This window comes from Trachypithecus francoisi, unplaced genomic scaffold (assembly GCF_009764315.1).
Source record: "Trachypithecus francoisi isolate TF-2019V2 unplaced genomic scaffold, Tfra_2.0 Lachesis_group2, whole genome shotgun sequence".
Classification (NCBI taxonomy): domain Eukaryota; kingdom Metazoa; phylum Chordata; class Mammalia; order Primates; family Cercopithecidae; genus Trachypithecus; species Trachypithecus francoisi.
The window spans coordinates 105,870,686-105,876,341 of NW_022681465.1; the positions used below are offsets into that span (position 1 = coordinate 105,870,686).

A 5,656-nucleotide genomic window follows, 5' to 3' on the forward strand; every position below is an offset into this window, starting at 1 on the left:
AAGAAATTTCAGAGTGGGAGGCAGCCTATGATACAGGGTCAAAGAAGCACTGAGAACTTGTTGGGTATTAAAAAAATGCAAAAGAAAAAGCAAGGAATCTGGATCAGAGGGAAATCAAGACCACAAATTGCTTGGGAAGTTGCTGTAATTCATTCATTCTTGACTGTTAATAGGTACTGGAGATAGAGCAACAAATAAGAACAGTGATGCCTTTTTTTTTTCTATTTTAAGAGAGAGAATACTTTGTAAGTTCCCCAGATTATTTATGGTGGACCAATTGTAACGTTATACATTGATAGATTTAGCTAAAAGCCAAGTCTCAGTGTTATTAAGAATTCCATTGACATTTCAAGCTAATGCTTATAAAATAATACATCTTTGATATTAGAGTTATGTCCTTTCCTATGCCCCCAAAATCTTGATGGTAAAATTGTTTCCTGTTTTTGAATTAGGTGATCAACAAATGTATTGTGTACTTACTATGTGCTCACCCAGTATGTGAATAGCATGGAAGATGCTTTCTTCAGTTTTGAGCTGGGCATATTGTTGCGAAAAACAAAGATTACATTTCCAACTTCCTTGTACTTAGGTATGACCTTGTAGTTCTGGACACTGAGATATAAAATGTGAATATAAAATGAGATATAAAAAAACAGCTAAGAAGGGCTGGTGTTTTCTTCCCCCACCCCACCTCTTTTGTCTTTAACCTGTTCCTTCCAGAGGGACTGAAATGCAGATATGAAGGTTGGAGCTCCAGTTGCCATCTTGGACCACAAGTGACCCTGGAGATGGAAGCTGCATGCTGAGCATGGTGGAGCAGAGAGACAGGAGGGTCCCTGAAAACATCATGGGCTGCCACGCTAATCTTGGATTATCTATCTCCAGTTTCCTTTACCTGAGAAATAAATAAATGCTTATCTTTTAAAGCTTCTTTTATTTTGAGTTCTCTGTTACTTGTAGCCAAATTTGTTGCAATTTGCAGCAGATATAGAGTTCTGTAGCTTGTTTTGGCCATTTTTACTTATAGGTGACAGTAACTTTGCATTAAAAGATTGCCTAGCTAGGTATTGCCCTGAGCAATTGCTGTTAGGCTTCTCCTTCAATGGGGTTGCTCAGAAAAGCTGAGGCAGGTCCCCTTGGATGGTTATCCTTCTGTCTTGCCTGGTAGGATCTTATCCAGCTCTTTTCCAAGCTCTTCCTTACCTCCTCCCTCCATTTTCATTTCCTTCTGGTCTCTCTTAATTGATTTCGCTATCTAGGAGCTTTTTTAAAGCTAGGAATGAGCCAGCCGTGGTGGCTCACACCTGTAATCCCAGCACTTAGGGAGGCCAAGGCGGGTGGATCACCTGAGGTCAGGCGTTCGAGACCTGCCTGGCCAACATGGTGAAACCCCATCTCTACTAAAAAAAATACAAAATACAAAAATTAGCTGGGCAAGGTGGTGGGCACCTGTAATCCTGGTTACTCGGGAGGCTGAGGCAGGAGAATTGCTTGAACCTGGGAGGCAGAGGTTGCAATCCTCCTGGCTCAGACTCCCAAAGTGCTGGGATTACAGGCATGAGCCACTGTGCCTGGCTCAAAGTTTGCTCTTGAGGGAGAAGTGGTGTTCATACTTGGGTCACAATTAGTTCTAATTAGTTTTTCTTTGTTTCATTCCTTTTTTTTTTTTTTTTTTTTGAGATGGAGTCTTGCTCATCACCCAGGCTGGAGTGCAGTGGCGCCATCTCGGCTCACTGCAAGCTCCGCCTCCCGGGTTCACGCCATTCTCCTGTCTCAGCCTCCCGAGTAGCTGGGACTACAGGCGCCTGCCAACGCGCCCGGCTAATTTTTTTGTATTTTTAGCAGAAACGGGGTTTCACCATGTTAGCCAAGATGGTCTCGACCTCCTGACCTTGTGATCCGCCCGCCTCGGCCTCCCAAAGTGCTGGGATTACAGGCGTGAGCCACCGCGCCCGGCCTTTTTTTTTTTTTTTTTGAGAGAGTCTCGCTCTATGGCCCAGGCTGGAGTACAGTGGCACCATCTCGGCTCACTGCAACCTCTGCCTCCCAGGCTCCAGGTATTCTCCTGCCTCAGCCTACCTAGTAGTTGGGACTACAGGTGAGCACCGCCACACCCAGCTAATGTTTGTGTTTTTAGTAGACATGGGGTTTCTCTGTGTTGGCCAGGCTGGTCTTGAACTCCTGATCCCGGGTGATCCACCCACCTCGGCCTCCCAAAGTGCTGGGATTACAGGCGTGAGCCACCACACCCAGTCTGTTTCATTCTTTCTTGATCTTTCATTGACTTCTTTGTGAACCAGTCACCTTGGCCAAAAATCCCTAAGATTCTCAGACATGGACACTTACACATTATCATAGTTATACTGTTTCTACATTATGAGGTGTTTCCCAGAGGAAAATAAATTCCTTTAAAACAAACAAACAAAAAATTATTCTAGTACAATTTGTTACTACTACCCAACCTATTCTACAAAGCTAGGGCAAGGTCTAAAGAGAGGAATGGAGAAAACAAACAGGACCAGTTAAACAGTGAAAGCAGGCTCAGTGGACAGCAGAAATCTTTGTGTGTACTCACTCTTGTAGAGACATTTCTTCCGAATGTCAAGAGAGGCTTCACCTATTCGTGTCGTTTTTGGGAAGTTTTAGGAACAAAGAAGCAGTATTTTTAGTTTTGTTATTGAGAAGCAGCAGCTGAGACTTTCAGTGCATGTACAATATCACCACTAGGGACTTTGAGATCTTCTGCCAACCTGCTCATGACTTCCTTGCCTTTTAAATTTCTTGTGTTCTATAGTACTTTAAGATTTCTACCCAATTAAATTTTCTTGTATATCTGCATCACCTCCATTCTCATGCTAACAATACTAGCCTTTGTGCCTAGAATAGACTTCAAACCATTTCCTCCTCTTGTTCACAACACAACCCAAACTTTTCTCATTGGACCCTGTGTATACCTCACTCAGAACACTGACCATGTTATCTGGGAAGGGTTTGTATATATTTTCCTATTTAACTCTCTGCCTTGAGGGCCTAGCCCTCTGCCCATCATAGAGTAAGGCCCTCAGTGAATATCTCCTGACCTTTGGCAGAAGTGATAATCGGTCATCATATCTGCCAAGAGCTATGTGTGGGCAATTATCATTTGCAATAAGCTAGTCTAAAGAAATTATCCTGAAATTTAAAATTACAAAACAAAAAAACATTGTGCAGGACAAAGAGAAAGAAAACTGCCAAAGGCTGGAAAATACAAATTTGAACACAGCTGGGAGCTGTAAAGGGAAACAAATAAGTACAACTCTTCACTGATATTATGAAAAGTCTTTTGTAATGAAGCATCAGCAAATTAAACAATCACATGATGTGTACTAATATAAAATAGTGCATATTATGCTAATACAAAAAATAACACAGTGGAGTGGTTTAGTGTATATGCTTGGGAGCCACATTTCAAAGTTTATATTCTGGCTCTGCTACTTTCAAGCTATGTGGATTTAGGCAAATTACTTAACTTCTCTGTTTCTGTAGCTTCATCATTTGTAAAATGCAGATTCTACTATTGTTTTCCTCAGTGGACTTTTAATAAAAGGAGTTAATATATCAAAAGCACTTAGACAAGTGGCTAACATAGAAACAGCAATATAAATATTTGTTTTAGTATTATTGTTGCTGTTATAATTCCCCATCTTTAAGCAAGACTCATGACAACGAAAACCAAAAATGTGAAGGTTGGAAGCCTAACATATTTATGTATGTAAACGGTAAAGGTGATGGATTAAGATGGCAATGCGGGTCATTCATTACTTTTTAAGGGGCTCTTAACATTATACTTTTAGGCGGGGTGCGGTAGTTCACGCCTGTAATCCCAGCACTTTGGAAAGCTGAGGCGGGCGGGTCGCTTGAGGTCAGGAGCTGAGACCAGCCTGGCCAACATGGTGAAACACCGTCTCTACTAAAACTACAAAAAATTAGCCGGGTGTGGTGGCGGGCGCCTGTAGTCCCAGCTAGTCGGGAGGCTGAGGCAGGAGAATGGCGTGAACCCAGGAGGCGGAGCTTGCGGTGAGCTGAGATCGCGCCACTGCACTCCAGCCTGGGTGACAGAGCAAGACTCCGTCTCAAAAAAAAAAAAAAAAAAAAATATATATATATATATATATAAATTATGTATATAATAAAAATTATATATATGTGTGTGTGTAAGCTGGGCTTGGTGGTGCACCCGTGTAATCCTAGCTATCCAGGAGGCTGAGGCAAGAGAATCGCTAAACCCAGAAGGCAGAGGTTTCAGTGAGCTAAGATTGTGTCACTGCACGCCAACCTTGGCTCTGTCTCAAAAAATAAAAATAAAAAAATTATACTTTTATAAACTCTTTGCTTGAAGGGTTAAATGCATAGGAGGAAGCGGCGCATAGACTTCCCTGGCGCCTATCCCACACTCCCTTTCTATGTTGTGTCCATACCAAATTTTGTGATTTATCACTAAGTACAAATTATTAGTTAAGTGCTATAAAGATTCTTTTGAAATACCTTTTGGGAATGATACAGAATTTATTTTAAGACCATAAAACTAGACAACTGGCGTTTCTTTATTGCTTGCTTTTGAACTCATATTACTATTGGAGTTCTCAATTAGGCAGTTTGGGAATGAAAATTTCTAAATCTTGGGCTAAAGCCTGTTTTGGTAAAGCTTTATAGTCCTTATTTGAATTACATTAGTAGGCATGTGTACAATCTGTAACTTCTGAGATATTTGGCCCTTGAGACTTGCAGCGGCATTAAAAATATGACAGCTTCTAGGCTCTTGGTACTTATACACTTTTCTCTCTCTCTCTCTCTCTCTCTTTTTTGACAAGGCTGCTAAGAGAACACTGCAATCTTCGGGTAGTTCACCTGTTCTCTTTACTGTGCAAGGTTCATAAAGGCAGGCACCATACCTGTCATGTTTGTCACTATATCTCCCATGCCAACCACAGTGTAATCCACATAATGAGCATTTCAAAGGCACAACATTTGGTAAAGAGATATGAATGAAGGTCTTACACGGAAGCAGTGGGGAACAGTAGAACCAGCTTAAGCATTAGATCTGGGTTCAAATTCCAGTTTTACTCATTATGTGATCTACAGCAAGTTGCTTGACAAACTTTAATTTTTACTGTTTTGTAAAATGGGAATAATACCTACTATATAAGGATTATAAGAATCTATAATGGGAATAATACCTACTATATAAGGATTATAAGAATCTATAATCATTTATTAAAACTAGGGAGTGTTTAGTGTTTTCCTGGTACTGTGTTTCAAAATATGGGCTTTAAAAATTGAGTGAAATACAATTCCTGCCCTTAATAAATTTCCACATACGATAGTAAGGCAAGTCAAAAAATATTACGGAAATTTTATGGGTTTTCAAGGTCGGCAGGGATGACGTGTTTGAGGGAATTAAAAAAGGAGGTGGTATATGAAAAAGCCCTTAAGGGATATTTAGGATCTCAACAGTTTAAATGGGTAGGCATATCCAACGTAAACAAAGAGGGAGGTAAAAAGGTACTGAGTGTGACTGAAAAAGGGCCAGTTACTCCTGGTTGAACTATAAGGTTCACACAGGAAAGTACAGATACGTCAGAAATGTATGATGGGGCCATATTAGTGGTGACAGGTT

At 40.8% G+C, this 5,656-nt stretch overlaps 1 long non-coding RNA gene across 1 annotated transcript; it reads left to right on the top strand.

Annotated features, from left to right (window-relative positions):
- The first annotated feature begins 436 nt into the window (after positions 1-436).
- LOC117065276 lies at positions 437-931 on the top strand. The gene is made up of 2 exons (XR_004429870.1): positions 437-589; positions 721-931. It is a non-coding gene; the product is annotated as an uncharacterized LOC117065276 (long non-coding RNA).
- Positions 932-5,656: the final 4,725 nt, after the last annotated feature.